Source organism: Nicotiana tabacum, chromosome 6 (genome assembly GCF_000715075.1).
Source record: "Nicotiana tabacum cultivar K326 chromosome 6, ASM71507v2, whole genome shotgun sequence".
Taxonomy (NCBI): Eukaryota; Viridiplantae; Streptophyta; class Magnoliopsida; order Solanales; family Solanaceae; genus Nicotiana; species Nicotiana tabacum.
Genome location: NC_134085.1, coordinates 126,907,312 through 126,926,434, shown reverse-complemented (window position 1 = coordinate 126,926,434; position 19,123 = coordinate 126,907,312).

Genomic DNA, 19,123 nt, shown 5'->3' with positions numbered 1-19,123 from the left:
GGTTCTTAGTCATACAGATTGCACTAGTGTTATCACAGAAAATGGATATACAACCTACATCAATTCTATAATCCATTAATTGTTGTTTGATCCACAATAATTGAGCACAACATGACGCAACAACAACATACTCAGCTTCAGCAGTAGATAAGGCCACAGAATTTTACTTTTTGGTGGCCCAAGACACAAGATATGAGCCAAGAAAATGTGCCATACCTGAGGTTCTCTTTCTATTCATAAGAAAACCTGCATAATCAGTATCAGCATATCCTACTAGATTGAAATTACTACCTTTTGGATACCATAAACAAAGGTCAGTGGTGCCTTTTAGGTATCTCAAGTGAGACTCCTTTGGATTTGCCTGAAATCTAGCACAAAGGCCTACACCAAAGACAATGTCAGGTCTGCTAGCAGTGAGATATAACAAAGAGTCAATTATTCTCCTATACAACTTCTGATCAATAGATGAACCAGGTTCATCTACATCTAATTTTGTGGCTGTTGCAATAGGAGTATCAATTTCTTTGGAATCTTCCATTTTAAACCTTTTAAGCAACTCTTTTATATACTTTTGTTGATGGATCATAGTTCCATTTGAATTTTGTTTAATTTGTAAGCCTAAAAAGAAATTGAGCTCACCCATCATACTCATTTCAAATTCACTTCCCATTAGTTTAGCAAATTCTTTACTTAGCTTATCAGTAGTTGCTCCAAAGATTATATCATCAACGCATATCTTAACTACCAAGAGATCTTTACCTTTTTCCTTCAAGAATAAAGTGTTGTCAATTTTACCTCTCTTGTAGCCATGCTAAAGAAGGAACTTTGATAATCTTTCATACCATGCTCTTGGAGCCTACTTGATCCCATAAAGTGCCTTGTCATACTAGTACACATGATCAGAACATTCCTTGATTTCAAAGTCCAAAGTTTGCTTAACAAACACTTCTTCCTTTAGATAGCCATTGAGAAAGGCACTCTTGACATCCATCTGATGGAGAGTGAATTCCATGTAAGCAGCAAAGGCTATAAGGAGTCTTATTGCTTCCAATCTTGCAACAGGAGCAAAGGTCTCATCATAGTCTATGCCCTCCTATTGACTATATCCTTGAACCACCAATCTTGCCTTGTTTCTTGTAACTGTTCCATCTTCATCAAGTTTGTTTCTGAAGACCTATTTAGTGCCAATTACTGATCTGTCCTTGAGTCTTGGTACTAGAGGCCAAACTTGACTTCTCTCAAATTGGTTGAGTTCATCTTGCATTGCATTCACCCAATCTGTATCCTCCAAAGCCTTAGCAACATTTTTAGGTTCAATAAGAGATAGAAAAGCACCAAAAGCACAAAGATTATTCAAAGAAGATCTGGTTTTGATTCCAGAGGTTGGATCAGTAATTATGTTCTCAGTGTGTTGAGAAATTTGGTACTTGTAAGGTTTCACAACCAGCTGGTTTCCCCTAGATGTTCCTTCAATGTTTTGTTGTTGAGGAACAAGTTCATGGACAGGTTCCCTCAAGGTTTGAGGATCAGTTCTTCTTTGTTCATTTCTCCCTATTAAGTTGTCTTGGGTAAAAGAACCTGTTCCATCACCTATTCCTTCCTCCGGTGCGGCTTTAGTCTGGACTGTGGTTTCATTTGAATTTCTTACCGGCCCAATTACTTCATCTTCATGTTCTTGCCTCTCAGAAAGAATGTTAGTTTCATCAAAAATCACATGTACACTTTCTTCTACATACATAGTTCTTTTGATATAGATCTTATAAGCTTTACTATGTGAAGAATATCCCAAGAATACTCCCTCATCACTTCTGGAATCAAACTTATCTAGGGAGTCTCACAAAGCACTTGCATCCAAATGCCCTAAGAGGGGATATATTTGGCTTACTCCCTTTAAGAACTCATAGAGAGTCTTCTCAACAAGAGGTCTAGTCCTGTACCTATTTATGATGTAACATGAAGTGTTCACAACTTCTTCCTGGAAACTATGGGGCAGTTTACTAGAAAGAAGCATAGTCCTAGCCATTTCTTCCAATGTCCTATTATTTCTTTCAACTACTCTATTTTGTTGTGGAGTCCTAGGAGCAGAAAAATTATGATATATGCCATGTTCATCACAAAATTCAGCAAATTTAGTATTTTCAAATTTAGTACCGCGATCAGACCTAATTGATGCAAGTTCATTACCTAATTATTTTTGGGTTTTTCTAACAAAAGAAGTGAACATGTAAAATGATTCATCTTTAGATGTTAGAAACAGTGCCTAAGTAAACCTAGAGTAATCATCAACAAGCACCATAACATATCTCTTACCACCTCTTCTCAAGGTTCTCATTGGTCTACAAAGATCTATATGGATCAGTTATTTCGTTCTGGTGGTACTTGCTATTTTCTTTCTTTTGAAAGAGGATCTTACATGTTTCCCCCTTGCACAAGCCTCAGAAACTTTATCTTCCTCGAACTTAATGTTAGGCAGTTCTATCACCAAGTCCTTGGAGACTAGTTTGTTGAGTTGACTTAGACTAGCATGTCCAAGTTTCTTATGCCAAAGGAGGGGATCATTATCCAACACACTAAAGCAAATGAGTTCATTATCTGAAAGTGTGGATAGATCCACAATATATATGTTGTTCACTCTTTTTCCCTGCAAAACTACCTTGTCAGTGGTAAGATTAATCACAAAATATTTTGTAGAGGTGAATGCAACCATGTTACCTCTATCACACAATTGTGATACGCGTATTAAACTGTACTTCAGTCCATCAATCAGGAAGATATTCTCAATAGAATGAGAGTCAATCTTACCTACCTTGGCAACCCCAATGATCTTACCTTTCTTCCCATTTCCAAAGAAGACATTACCTCCTTTAAGGTCTTCAAGTGAAAGGAACTGGTTCTTGCTTCTTGTCATATGCTTTGAGCAATCGCTATCAATGTACCATATTTGGCTGCTTCCCTTTACTTGGACCTCAGCTTCTTCATTAGATTCTTCAATAGCCATAAATGCTCGTTCATCATCATCATCTGAGCTATCTCCTCAAGCAGCGACCATAGTCTTTGTTGATTCTTTGCTGTTGCTTTTCTTGGATTTGTTTAGCTCTTTCTTTCTTCCATTCAATTTCCCACAGAGGATAGTTCTTGACGTGGTGATCAATTTTTCCACACTTATAGCAGCCATCATTAGTTTGTTTCTCAGGAGCTTTTGATTTGATGTAGCTACTGCTTCTTGGAGAACCCTTTCCTCTCCTTAGGTACTTTTTGAAATTTTTTGTGATCATGACCATTTCATCATCTTCTAGATCATAACCTTTGTAAGAACATGATTTTTGCTTCACGGGAATTACTCCAAAAAAAAGAAAAAGAAAATCAAAATATATGCATAAGTGTTTCTTGTCATTAGTTGATTTTTATTAGATATTAATTTTGTGGGTGTATAATTTTATTTTTTGTTTTATTTAAGGGATTTGTTTGAATTAAAGTGGAAAAGAATGGAGGACACCCGTTTTTGGGCCAGAAAATCAAACAAAAATAGGCCCAAAATGAACTGGCCCCATGAGCAAAATGGTCCGCCCCCTTTAAGCGTCCAAACGACATCGTTTTGTCCCGTTTAAGCTGGGCCGTTGATCTCAAGTGGATCGACGGCCAGGATCACACCCCCAGATCCGTTTAACATAACCCGACCCAGTAACCATTTCAACCCAACGCCTCACTTAAACCAAACGACCCCGTTTTAATGCCAAACGACATCGTCTCACCCCTCACCATCGGATCCAAGCCGTTGAGATCATCTGATCTAACGGCCCGGATCCAATCCTCTACTCCGTATATAAACCTTCTATCGTACCCCACGCCCCCTATTCGAACCCCCCTCCACTCATCGTCTTCACCAAACACTGAAACCCCCCAAACCCTAGCAGCCGCCCTGATTTCCCTTTCACCAGAACCCGGCGGCATGAACGCCGATGACCACCTCCTGAACACCCTAGGACCATCTCACTCTCCTGAACATGGATCTGTTACCCCCTAGCCTCGAATCACCTTCCTTCGTCTCGAATCTTCATTTGAAGATTCGAGTCGAACTCTGACCTACACCAAACCTCACCATCTTCACACTAGACAGTCCCCGAACCTCCCTCGTGACCAAACCATGTTTGGTTTGGTCCGAATCTGACCAGGGAAACACGAATCCCAGATCTGCTGTTTCGAACCCTAGGGTTCTTCGTGCCTGTTCCGTGCCTGTTCCGTGCCTGTTTAAACCAAGAGTTTATGGTCTAATGGACCTTAATCGAAGTGTTTCTCAAAACACTTCGATTAAGGGTTCCTCGTGCCTGTTCCGTGCCTGTTCCGTGCCTGTTTAAACCAAGAGTTTATGGTCTAATGGACCTTAATCGAAGGGTTTCTCATTTGAGAAACACTTCGATTAAAGTCCGTTAAACTTTGAGAAGGGTCTGTTCAAACACAAGTTGATTTTCCTGATCTTTTCTTTCAAAGATTTTAAGGTAAGTTTGTCTTCTCTTCTTCATTCCAGTTCGTGTGTGTGTTAAAGGTCTATTCGTATGGCCAAACATCTTGTTCAAATTGTGTTTTGAATTTTACCAACTGTTTTCTCACACCTTGCCTGGACCTCTGTTATTTGATCAAATGTTTCCTCATTCACTGATAATGCGTGTGTATGTGAACTGCATAACTTACTGAATTGAAACTGTTTGAGTAATCAATCCCCAAGTTAACCTCTGTATTGACATGTGCAATCTGACCCCTTGCTGATACTGTTTGATTCTAATCCTTGGCTTTGATTGTGTATGTTGTAATTAGTATAGTCGATTCGATACATGGCGTTAAATAATTTTAGTTGTTTGAATGGTAACAGCTTGATTTGTCTCGTTGAACATTGCTTGAATCAAAATTGAAGATCGACTATAGCTATTTACAATTGATGTATTTGGATCAGAAATATAAAGGGATTGATTTTGTTTAGTTGCAGTTAGAATTGGAGGGCATGTGCACTTGTGCACAACATGTGCATAAAGCCCTTTTGGATTAAAATAGTCTGACAGCACATGCTGTCAGATTATATTCTTGCTGCCCATGGCCTATTTTAGTTTAATAAATGTTAAGAGAGGGGCTGTCAGGGATGTCATGGGAGTCTGTTTATTTAAAATAGCTGAGTGGGAAAAAACAGCAGGGAGGGGGAATTTTGAGCGGTCACACAGACTGTAAAGTGCTGAATTCAGGCTATAAAAGAGGCAGACCTTCCATTGAGAAAGAGAGGATTTTTTTGGAGAGATTTTTGAAACCTGGGAAAAGAGTTTTCTTAAGGACTGGACATTTTTAGTCTTGAGAGAGATTCTGTGAGTAAGAAAACTGAAAAAAAAAACAGAAATAAATTTTAGAACACTGTGAATGAGTATTGTCTAAAAGAAACTGTGTAAGAGTTCAAGGTGGTCAGGCTGTCTTTGTTGTTTGCTGTTGGTTGTTTGCCAAGCTTTTTGTGGTCATTGGATTTCTGTTGCTGTTACATTCGATATCCTGGGCTTCTTACTGTCTCTCTACTCTGTTTTCTAGGATCGCTTGTTCATTGCTCGATCGCATTGTTGAGTTTCATCATTGTGACTGTTTGGTCGTTGCTGTGTTGTGCTATTTATCTGCTGTTGCTGTGCTTGCTGCGTACCACTCAACTGATCATTTTCTTCCTCCTTTTGTTCTCTATACCAGGTACACAAATATACTACCAATGTAACTTGAAAAGTTTGAGCATGAATGTAAAGGAGAAGATCTGCAGATGTTTATATATACATAGATTATTATGTTAAATCTCATATAATGTATAATAGTTTACATTCCTGTTTGGATAATAGAAGTAGCCTGCATGCCTGATATATATCAATGTAGATTAGTTGAATGTTAGTTTATATATGTATGCTGTTAGGTGAAAATATTCCCAATGCAATAGGTTGTATCTTAGACTTAGTTTAATTGTGTAGCATATTCTTTAATGTAGGCCAAGCATGAAACTATCCACTACTAGTTAAGTTCCTTCCCTTATGTTAAATGGTCTCATATAACTGATAAACTCATTTTAGAACAAAGAACCAGTTCAGGGCCTCAACCTCATGAAGGTCGAGCCCAGGTCGAAACAGACCAAGCAGACCCGCATCGGAAAAATAGTGGCCCAGGTCTGACCCATCCTGCATGAGCTGGATTTGGGCCCATAATGTTCGATCAGCTGTCCATATGCGTAATCACGTTTTCTTATTCTGTAAAAGCATTTTGAATCCTGCCATAAATAAGCCTGCAAGCATGTAATTAACTAGGACTATCTCTGTTTTCAATTAGTAGAGACAAACGCGACAAGAAACGTAGTTGCTATAGGAAATCCTTTTAAAAAAAGGACGAGATGAGCCTCGACAAGATAAAGAAAAACGCACAAGCTGCGGGGCCTCGTTAAATGTATATATCGAAGCATTTAGTTTCCAAGGTGGGTCGTTTAGCAAATCTCACGAACCTCCCGGAATAATAACGCGATAGCCTCTTTAAGTGCGTATTTAATAATTTTACCTTCTTAAATTCGGGTGCACATTTATGTGACCCAAATCCAAATCTCGACGGATTCGAGATGTGTTTCTAATCACGGGTACATTGATTGTGACGTGGTTCGAGATGCATGTCCATGACGTCGCAAATTCCTTTTAAAAAATAAGAATGAGACGAGCCTCGACAAACAAAAATGTACAAAGCTGCGGGGCCCTCTAAATGTATGTATATATTAAAGTATTTAGAATTCGGGATGTGCCGTTTAACGAATTTTTACGACCTTCCCCAAAATAACAAGACGCTAGTTGCTTTAGGCGCGCCTTTAACAATTTATTTTCCTTAATTCGGGTGCACATTTATGTGACCCAAATCCAAATCTCAACCGAGTCGAGATATATCGATAACCACGGGTACATTGATGTAACGCGGTTCGAGATATGTTTTCACGACGTTGCAATTCTTGTAAAATAATAATAACGACAAAAGCGGTTAAAAGTTAAAATTTGCACATATGTTCAATTTGTATAAAAATCAGATAATCAAGCCGAATATAACAGTTGAGCGACCGTGCTAGAACCACGGAACTCGGGAATGCCTAACACCTCCCGGGTTAACAGAATTCCTTATCCAGATTTCTGGTACGCAGACTGTAATATAGAGTCATTCTTTTCCTCGATTTGGGATTAAAATTGGTGACTTGGGACACCCTAAATCTCCCAAGTGGCGACTCTGAAATAAATAAACCAATCCCGTTTCGATTGTCCTTTAATTGGAAAAAACTCCCTTGTACCCCCTCGGGTGCGGAAAAAGGAGGTGTGACAGCTCTGGCGACTCCACTGGGGAAGACACCCAGAACCACTGGTTCAGGGTTAAGAATTCGAGCTTAGAATAATTGTTTTTATTTGGCTTTATTTATTATCTGATTTTTACATGATATATGCTTAATGTGCTAAATGATGCTTTTACCGCTTTAATATTATCTGAATTGTGTATATAAAATTGCTGCGAAACCCTTCTTCTTTCTGAGTCTTCTAAATTTATGGTGTACACGTGTGCGTGACCCACCTTTCTGTTAAAAGTTATACCAAATAAGATGAAGTTGGGACAAGTAACTAGGCCGGGTAGACTTTCGTGCTCCCGGTACGTTGCCCCCGCTTCGGCTAGAACTGTCCGTTTGGGTAAGCCAGGTTTAGAACAATACGCCTCAGGTTTTTACCTAGAATAACTCAGCCATGTACCGGATCCCTAGTAGGAACGTCTATTTGCATCATGTACATCTGACCTTGGAGACTCAACACAGGGGTTGGGTCTGTCTAGGACAGGTGAACCCGAAATAAAAAGACCATCCTGATGCATCCTACTTGCTACCTGTGCATTCATTTGCCTCGAACATGCTTGTTGACCAGCTTAAATGAAATTATGGTGAGAACCGAGGAATAAAATGGGTTAGTTGTTTTTTTAAAAAAAAAAAAATTCCAAAAAAATAGGTTTAAATCTTGAAATAAAGGTATTCAATCTTGAAAGGTATTTAATCTTGAAAATAGTTTGAAAAATTCCCAAAATAGTTTTAAATCTTGAAAATAGTTTTAACTGAAAATGATTTTTTTTAGTGTATATTTTTCAAAATGAGTCTTGACTTTATTAAATTAAATTTCAGATACAAAATGAGCACCACACAAAACCCCCCACCCACGAATACAGAAGAGTTTCTATTTCAGCTTCAAATGTGGTGGTGTGAATTAGGCGCAGATGGTCAAAAATGGGTCGTCAAGCATTTGGGAAATCTCACGGATATTATGAAAGTTAAACCCCATGATGATCTGATTGCGGCATTAGTAACTTTTTGGGACCCTGTTCACAATGTCTTTCGTTTCTCTGACTTCGAGCTCACTCCTACATTAGAGGAGATAGATGGATATGTTGGTTTTGACGGAAGTTTAAGGAATCAAAGCCTGATATTCACAAAGGCTCCCTCGGTACATCGATTTTTCGGTCTTCTGAACATCAGCAGTCAAATCAGGAAAAGCAATGTCATCAATGGATGTTGTTCTTTCAACTTTTTGTATTCAAGGTTCGGAAAGTCAGATGGGTTCGAAATTCATGAGAAAGGCCTTACTAACAAGCAAGACAAAGACGCTTGGCAGGTTCATCGTTGCTTCGCCTTCATGGTGGCTTTTCTAGGAATCATGGTCTTCCCAAACAAAGAGCGAACAATCGATATTCGCACCGCAAAAGTTGTGCAAATCCTCACCACCAAAGAAAACCACACCCTTGTCCCCATCATTCTCTCAGGCATTTATCGGGCTTTGACTTTATGTAAAGCAGGAGCGAAAGTCTTCGAAGGATGCAAAATTTTGTTGCAAATGTGGGTGATGGAACATCTCCAACAACAGCCCAAGATCATACAGTATGGGCCAAGCAATGATAATTGCATCGAGGGTTATGAGGAAAGAGTAAAATATTATCAGGTTCCAGAAGGGATGGAAGCATGGGTATCTCATCTAAGGGCTTTAACGGCAAATCAAATTGAATGGACTTTGGGATGGCTCCCGATGAAGGAAGTGATACACATGTCAACCTCAAATAGTTATCTGCTACTATTGGGATTGAGAAGCATCCAGCCGTATGCGCCACTGAGAGTCCTAAGACAACTAGGGAGATATCAAGTAGTTCCTGATGATGAAGATTTGAGTACACAAGAAATCGAATTACACCCAGAAGCCACTATTCCTGAGGCTCTACTTCAGCAGATGTGGAATGGATGTCGATACTTGAAAAGTGATACTCAAGTCCCAGACACTACAAAGGGTGAGATAAATCCTGGATATGCAAGGTGGTTCGAGAAACGGTCTCGCGTGGATGATGTACCAGAACCTGAGCTAAGAAGGCCAACCAAAAGACCCCATATTCAAAACTTTAATGATAAAATCCAAGAGCGGTTGATCTGGGGAGAAAAAGAAAAGGGGTACAAAGCAACTATCCATGCCCTAAAGGAAAATCTAAGGAACCTCAGTCTGGAGAAAGATTTGCAAGCATAAGAAGCTGAAGGCGAGAAGAAGAGTCTAGCCTGTGAGAATGAAAGTCTTCATGCTCGATTTCTGAGAATGAAAAAGGCTTCTGAAACGCCAATGAGGAATTCGAAGGATCAAAAAACCATCGCCAATCTTTTTGAAAAAATGCAAGATTATGATTCCGTTCTTGCTGCAAATGAAAGGGCGTTGATCAAAGCAAAAGAAAGGATCCAACAATTAAACGAAGAAGCCAGATCTAATAAGGAACGCCAAGATAGGCAATCCGAGAAAGACAGGGCACAATTCAAGAAGGAAAAAGACCATTGGATACGATCAGAAGACCAACTTTGTGCACAACTCGAAGATGCAAGAAGGTACAACAGAGAGCATCAACAAGCGGACATTGACAAAGAAAGAGCGCATGCGAGACTAGAGCAGGCCAGGCTCCGAGCTCTATTAGAGTCAGCCCTAGATCGTGAAGACCGTATCAGAGATATAGCCACCACTCGCCAGCAGCAATTGCAGAATCAAGGCCAACATCTCCAAGATTTCAGGGCACAGATCCACGACCTGGCGGTCTACACCTCTCAAAGTTATGTAAACTGCCAAGGAATGGATTATGAAAGGTTTACAGAGCATGCACCCACTTTTGCCCGTCATCTAGCGATGGAGTTGGAAAGGATGTATCGTACGTTGGGAGGTCATCCAGGTCAAGCCCCGCCTTGAGCAAATGATCTAATAATTTACAACACAAGTGGAAAGTGGGGCACGTTGTGAGATGTTAAGAATTGTATCTTTTTATTTTATTTCGATTTAAATGTGTGTATTTCAAGATATTTTCTGACAAAATTTTCAAATGTAATGTTTGTTCATCTTTTTATAAATGAAAATGTTAGCCTCATGGCAGAACTACGCCTGGTCTGATTCGCGCGGGGACGTGATACGTAGGCAATCCCCATAAGATTCGACCGCTTTAATAAAGAAAGAAAAGAAAAAACAAAAATAACAATAAAAGGACAAATGAGCAAGCCGGGATGACGCATGTTGTTCGAAGCAAAGCATGTAGAAACGGTTAACTGCCTAGGAGCATGGCATCCTTTATGTGTTATGATCAAATCTGTTAAACTCTAACGCTAACAAAGTTTGTTGTTGTCTGATTCAGACAAGTTAGTTGTTAAAGAACTCTGGCAACACACTCCTATCAGACCAGATCCAAAGGACCGGTAGCAACAAGCATGACTACTTCAGAGAATAGTAATGAGGAAGAAAGGCCGATGAGCCAGTTGTTAAAAGAAGCAATGGAAAAGATTGAAAGGATGGGACTAGAGATGAACGCAATGCAGCTAGCCATAGCCAAAACACAAAAGAGCCCTGAAACACTGGGACAAACGCCGGAATACCCTCACTCCGGCCCTTCCACAAGCCTCCCAAATCCCCGTTATCATCAAGAAAGAAGCCCTCATGATTCCCAAGCTCCACCACCCCATCAACCTCTCCCAACACCCAGTATTCCCACTTTTGTGGGACCCACATCAGCCCCCTTGCAAAGAACGACCAGTGAGCCATTGTTTCAGGCTCACGATACACAATACTATCCCCCCGAGCCTACGTTTCATGCTCCCGAGCCACATACCTACAATCCGCACTTGGAAGTACCGGCAGAGACTGAAAAGCCGGTCAAGGCCCCTGAACAGGATGAGGTATTGAGAAAGTTCAAAAGCCTGAAGCAGTCCTTCAGGAACCTGCACGGACTGGGCAACCAAGTCAGCGTAGCTTATAAAGATCTATGCCCTTTCCCGGACGTCCAACTCCTGGCTGGGTTCAAGATGCCTAAGTTTGATTTATATGAGGGTCACGGTGATCCCATGGCACATTTGCGGGGATTCTGTAGCAAAATGAGAGGGGGCGGGCGGCAAAGATGAGCTGCTAATAGCTTATTTCGGCCAAAGTCTGAGCGGATCTGCGCTAGAATGGTATACCAGGCAGGATTCCAGTAGGTGGTATACTTGGGATGATCTGGTGCAGGCTTTTGCAGGTCATTTCCAGTACAATCTCGAGATAGTCCCTGACCGTCTCACATTATTAAGAACTGGGAAGAAACCCGGGGAAAGTTTTCGCGAGTTCGGGTTCCGCTGGAGAGAACAAGCAGCTAGAGTCGATCCTCCCATGAGAGAGGGAGAGATGGTGGACTATTTCTTACAAACATTGGATCCAACCTACTTTGGCCACTTGGTGACAACGGTTGGAAAATCCTTCAACGAGGTGGTCAAGATAGGGGTCATGATAGAAGAGGGTCTAAGGTCTGACAAAATCTTAAACTATTCAGCACTCAAGGCCACAACCCAGGCTATTCAAAGCGGCACGGGAGGTGCGCTGAGAAGAAAGAAAGAAGAGGTTGCCACGATCGAGGCAGGCAGTTGGTCCAGGGCTGGCAGGCCACACTACAACCAACCCAGACCTCACAGGTCAAACTACCCATACAACCCACCACAAAATTTCTATCCACCTCGAGAACCACATTGTTCCGTACACCAGGCCCAAGCATACACTCAGCCTCCGGTTCGCCTGCAATGGCGCGCGCCGGCTCCCTAGAACATATATACGCCACCACAAAATACCTATCCTCCACCGAGGGCATATAGAAACCCTCCAGGGGCAGGTTTTCAGAGAAATCCAGATGCTAGGAATGACAGGTTGCAGAAACAGAGAACTTTCACAGAGTTGGGAGAAACCTACACCGCTTTGTTCCACAAGCTGAGGCAATTGGGTTTGGTTAGTCCTGTCCAGACTCGAGAACCAAATCCCCCACATCAGAATTTGGACCGATCAATAAGTTGTGAATACTGCTCAGGGATGCTCGGGCATGATACCGAGAAGTGTTGGAAATTGAGGCATGCCATACAGGATCTTATTGACACCAATAAGATCGAGGTCCAGACACCGGAGGTTCCTAACATCAACCAGAACCCACTGCCAGCGCACCACGAGACTCACATGATTGAGTTGGTGTATGAGGGAGGAGAGTTGAGAAAACCCTCACAAACGGTGATGATGATCCAGGCCGCCCCGAAAGAAGTCTCAACCAGTGGAGGAACGAGTGTACAGTCGCAGGGAGAAGGCGTCAAGCCGGTAGTGATATTGGGAAAGAGCCCGTCCGCCATAACAAGCAAACCCGAGCCAAACAAGTTGGTAATATCAGGGATTCCGCCCACACCGACAGTCGTGTTAAAAGGGGTATGTAGAGAACTGGTAACCATAAAGCCTGTGGTCCAGCTGCCGATGATTGATAGCAAGGCTGTGCCTTGGAAATATGAAAAGGCGGTGGTGATGTATAAAGGAAAACAGGTGGAAGAAGTTAGTTGTGAAGCGCAAGGGCTGACTCGATCAGGTCGATGTTTCGCTCCAGTGGAACTAAGGAGAACCAACCCAGCTGCAACCAAGAAACCTGTGTCCGAAGAAGAGGCTGAGGAGTTCCTGAGGAAGATGAAAATGCAGGACTACTCCGTGGTCGAACAGCTAAGAAAAACACCAGCCCAGATCTCGCTGCTGTCATTACTGATCCATTCTGAGGAGCATCGACGGGCTTTGATGAAGATATTAAACGAAGCTCATGTACCCAACGAGATTTCTATAAACCACCTGGAAACCATTGCCAACAAGATTTTCGAGGTGAACAGGGTAACATTCTCAGATGATGATCTGCCGGTGGAAGGTACGGAGCATAATAAAGCTCTATACCTAGCTGTCAAATGTGAAGACTCGGTGGTAACTCGAGTATTGGTGGATAACAGTTCAAGTGCCAATATTTGCCCATTATCCACTCTGGACCAGTTAAAGATCGACCGCGGAAGAATCCGCAAGAATAGCATCTGTGTCCGAGGGTTCGACGGAAACGGAACAACCACTGTGGGGGATATTGTACTTGAGTTAACCATCGGGCCAGTCCTGTTTACCATGGAGTTCCAGGTGTTATATGCCACAGTGTCTTATAACCTCCTGTTAGGACGACCATGGATTCATGCAGCCAAAGCAGTGCCCTCCACCCTACATCAGATGGTGAAGTTCGAGTGGGAAAGACAAGAGGTCGTGTTACACGGCGAGGATGCAGCGTGCACCATGGGCGGAGCCATTGTACCTTTCATAGAGACCGATTATGACAAAGGTCCTTGGGTCTACCAGATTTTCGATACAGGGTCGGCCAACAAAATTTCTGAAGGAGAAATCATCCGGCACTCTAGGATAGCTGCCGCAACAGTCATGATGATCTCAAAAATGCTGGGTAATGGATTTGTGTCAGGAAAAGGCCTGGGAGTCGAGCTTCAAGGGATTGTCCAACCTGTCTCCCTTCCTAAAAATCTGGAAACTTTCGGATTGGGGTTCAAACCAACCGCAGCAGATAGGAAGCAAGCGCGAAGAATGAAGAAGAGGGTTTGGTTTCTGCCTAAACCGGTGCCACGTCTCTCAAGGTCCTTTATCAGAGCCAGTGCCAAGGGGTCACCGGTCCCAAAGATTCTAGGACCATTGATCGGTATAAATGAGGACCTGAATCAGAGTTTCGAGAGGCTATTCGCTGATGTCAGTGTGGTAGAAGCTGGAGAAGGTTCCAGCAAAACAGAGATACAGTTTGTGGGTCCTGAGTCCAAGACCAACAATTGGACAGTTACTCCTCTTCCTGTCCGAGGGGAGTCTTGGTAGTAGGCTTTGATTTATGTTTTGTGTATTTTGTTTTGTTCGGATTATTCCAGGGTGTAATCCAAATTTTACTTTCGTTTTTGTAAAAGTGTGAACCCTTTTATCCCGCAAGTTTAATAAAGTTCTCTTCTTTTGTCCCATTTTAATTTTGTCTTGTTCTTTTTCTTTCTGAACAGTTCTCTTTTTACTGGTTCTAATGACATGGCATGCACAGCGGATCTTCGACCTAGTCTAATAAATCAATCTGAATCCGATTCAATGATGCAAGAGGTCGTTTGCGACGATGAATTTGAATATGACGAAGATAAGGCCTTCGAAGAGATAAACCGAGAACTATGCCAATTTGAAGAAAAACCCAAGCCTAACCTAAATGACACTGAGGCTATAAATCTAGGAGACGCTGATAACGTCCAAGAAACCAAAATCAGCATCCACATTGAGCCGAATGTCAGGGAAGAGTTGATCAAAACCCTCATGGAATTCAAAGATGTTTTTGCATGGTCATATGACGATATGCCTGGATTAAGCACCAATTTAGTGGTTCACAAATTGCCCACTGACCCGGCATACCCTCCCGTCAAGCAAAAGCTAAGGAAGTTTAAGACAGAAATGAGTGTAAAGATCAAAGAAGAGGTGATTAAGCAGTTGCAGGCGAAGGTCATTCGGGTCACTCGATATCCCGAGTGGCTGGCCAATGTGGTACCAGTTCCAAAGAAGGATGGGAAAATCAGGGTGTGCGTCGACTACCGTAACCTCAAGAAAGCAAGTCCCAAGGACAATTTTCCATTGCCCAACATCCATATCTTGATCGATAATTGCGCTGGGCGCGAGATCGGATCCTTTGTAGATTGCTATGCGGGCTATCATCAGATCCTAATGGACGAGGAGGATGCGGAAAAGACAGCGTTTATTACGCCATGGGGAACTTACTGCTATCGGGTAATGCCGTTCGAATTGAAGAACGCCGGGGCAACGTACATGCGAGCAATGACTGATGTGTTTCATGACATGATACACAAAGAAATCGAGGTGTACGTCGATGATGTGATCATAAAGTCTTGGCGTCAGGAGGACCATGTAGCAGACCTAAGGAGATTTTTCCAAAGACTCCGAAGGTATGATATCAAGCTCAACCCGGCCAAATGCGCATTCGGGGTTCCATCAGGAAAGCTGCTAGGGTTCATCGTCAGTCGACGGGGGATTGAGTTAGACCCATCCAAAATTGAATCCATCCGAGATTTGCCACCGCCAAGGAACAAAACAGAGGTAATGAGTTTGCTGGGTAGACTCAATTACATCAGCAGGTTCATCGCTCAACTCACAGCAACTTGTGAGCCCATATTTCGGCTGCTGAGAAAGGATGTTGCGGTAGGTTGGACGGCAGAGTGTCAGGAGGCCTTCGACCAAATCAAAGGGTATCTGTCTAATCCACCCGTATTGGTCCCGCCTAAGCCTGGGAAGCCCTTAATTCTTTACCTGACGGTCCTGGAAAATTCATTTGGTTGTGTGCTGGGGCAACATAATGACACAGGAAGCCATCTACTATCTTAGCAAGAAATTCACAGTACATGAGGTCAAGTACACTCAACTCGAGAAAACATGTTGCGCCCTAACTTGGGTAGCTCAGAAGTTGAAACACTACCTGTCTTCGTATACTACTTTTCTCATATCCCGTTTGGACCCATTGAAGTATATCTTTCAGAAACCTATGCCCACGGGAAGGTTGGCAAAATGGCAAATTTTGCTCACAGAGTTTGATATCGTCTATGTGACGAGGACAACCATGAAAGCCCAGGCGCTGGCCGACCATTTGGCAGAGAATCCCGTTGATGAAAAATACGAGCCCTTAAGAACGTATTTTCCCGATGAAGAGGTAATACATACAAATGAGTTGGAATTACCTGAGGAACCGGGTTGGAAGCTTTTCTTCGATGGAGCTGCAAACGCAAAAGGGGTTGGAATAGGAGCAGTACTCATCTCTGAAACAGGACGCCATTATCCTGTTACGGCCCAACTACGCTTCTATTGCACCAATAATATGGCCGAGTATGAAGCTTGCATTCTGGGTCTGCGCTTGGCTGCTGACATGGATGTCCAAGACGTCTTGGTCTTGGGAGACTCGGACCTCTTGGTACATCAGATTCAGGGTGAATGGGAAACGCGAGACTTAAAGCTCATACCATACCGACAATGCTTGCATGATCTGAGCAAGCGATTTCGATCGGTGAAGTTCAAACATATCCCGAGAGTTCACAATGAGGTTGCGGATGCCTTGGCCACCTTAGCATCAATGCTGCACCACCCTGACAAAATGTATGTTGATCCTCTGCACATCCAGGTCCGTGATCAGCACGCTTATTGCAACGCCGTAGAAGAGGAACCAGATGGCGAACCCTGGTTTCATGATATCAAGGAATACCTCAAAATGGGGACATATCCAGAACAGGCCACTGGAGACCAAAAAAGAGCCCTTCGGCGTTTGTCGAATGGTTTCTTCCCCAGTGGAGGAGTATTGTACAAAAGAACCCCGGATTTGGGATTGTTGAGATGCATAGATGTTGGTCAAGCCACGACGGTTATGGCAGAGGTACATGCTGGAGTTTGTGGGCCACACATGAGCGGATATGTATTGGCAAGGAAGATCCTCCGAACAGGGTGTTATTGGCTCACCATGGAACACGACTGTATCACTTTCGTGAGGAAATGCCATCAGTGCCAGATACATGGAGATCTGATTCATTCTCCACCAACAGAGTTACATGCGATGTCAGCACCCTGGCCGTTTGTGGCATGGGGCATGAATGTCATTGGACCTATTGAGCCGGCAGCATCCAACGGTCATAGGTTCATTCTAGTGACCATTGATTACTTCACCAAGTGGGTTGAGGCTAAAACCTTCAAGTCGGTAACCAAAAAGGCAGTGGTGGATTTTGTGCACTCCCATATCATCTGCAGATTTGGGATCCCAAAAGTAATCATCACGGATAACGGTGCGAATCTTAATAGCAGCCTAATGAGAGAGGTATGCCAACAATTCAAGATTACACACCGCAATTCCACCCCATATCGTCCCAAGGCGAATGGAGCGGTCGAGGCATCCAATAAGAACATCAAGAAGATACTGCGAAAGATGGTGGAAGGGTCCAGACAATGGCACGAGAGATTACCCTTTGCTTTGTTGGGTTACCGCACTACTGTCCGGACTTCCATAGGTACAACTCCTTATTTGTTGGTGTACGGAACTGAAGCCGTAATACCGGCGGAGGTCGAAATTCCATCCCTCCGGATTGTCGCTGAAGCCAAGATTGATGATGATGAATGGGTCAAAGCTCGATTAGAACAGTTGAGCTTGATAGACGAGAAAAGATTGGCAGCAGTGTGCCATGGTCAGCTGTATCAGAAGAGAATGGCGAGAACATATAATAAGAAGGTGCGCCCCAGGAAGTTTGAAGTAGGGCAGCAGGTATTGAAGAAGATCCTCCCACATCAGGTCGAGGCAAGAGGCAAATTCGCTCCAAATTGGCAAGGGCCTTATATCGTGACCAGAGTATTGTCCAACAGTGCTTTGTGTTTGACAGATATCGAGGGGAGATGTGTCGACATGGCTATCAATTCTGATGCAGTCAAGAGATATTATGCGTAATTTCTTTAATTATGGCAATTTTTGGTTCGTTTGTTTGTATCTGGTATTTATTGGATAATGAGATGACGGAGGCAATTCTTTCTTCTATCCAAACACTTTAACCCTTGTTTCCCCCTTTGAGCCTTAAGTTATTCTTTCATACCCCTCTTTTGGAATCACTAATGGAAAAGACATGAAAAAAAAGAAAAAAAAAGAAAAGAAAAGAAAAAGAAAAAATGAAAAGAAGGAGAAAGAAAAGAAAAAGAAGATAAAATCATAAGAAATACAAAACCGTGGGAACTACGTTTGACCTGATTCCTCAAAGAGGATACGTAGGCGCCTCAAGGCTCGGTCATAGTGTGCATCATAGTGTATATAGGATGCATAATGTACATAGTGTGCATAATAGGCACAGTGTGCGTAACGCACGTAGCTCAACATAAGTATAAAAAATAAAATTCCCCAAGCAAGAAAACTGGGGCAGAGGTTATGTTTTAAGCTCCAACAAAGGTTTGATTCCAAAAGTTGTAGCAGATCACCCATCAAATTATTTTCATTTTTGATAGCCTTTATTTAGCCCCACACCGAAACCAACATCGACGTCCAAAAATACCTCCCGATCAATATCCAAGAAATACCAAGTCAGGCAAATAGCGCCAAGAATAATACGCCGATCCCCAGCAAAGAAGAGGATCATAAGACGGGGAATGAATTGATGGTCAGAGGAACCTCCAGAAAAGAGGGTCGTGTCGACAACACCCCGATTCCTTGATGAAGGAGTGAAATGAGAGAGTCTTATCGGTGAAAACCTTCACAGGCACCGAAAGGCGACGTAAGATGAGAAATGTAAAATGAGAGAGTCTTATCGGTGAAAACCTTCACAGGCACCGAAAGGCGACGTAAGATGAGAAATGTAAAATGAGAGAGTCTTATTGGTGAAAACCTTCACAGGCACCATAAGGCGCCGGGAGATGAGAGAAAAGAGAGAGTCTCATTAGTGAAAACCCCTCGAAGGGCACTATGAGGCGACAAGACAGATCAACAAAAAGCGACCACATTCGCAACGAAATGGACACTCATTTATCATCCCCAGCAAGTCAGACCATCGGGCAAATCGATTGATACGAATAGACTGGGTCGGGAATCTATGGTGCACGTCATGATCACGGGGACCAGTCATGTCCTCCAGATAAGTTCTTCTGAATTTCTTCTCCCACCAAATATTGGTTCAGAAAGATTTTCTCCTTTTTCTATCTTTTATTTCTCT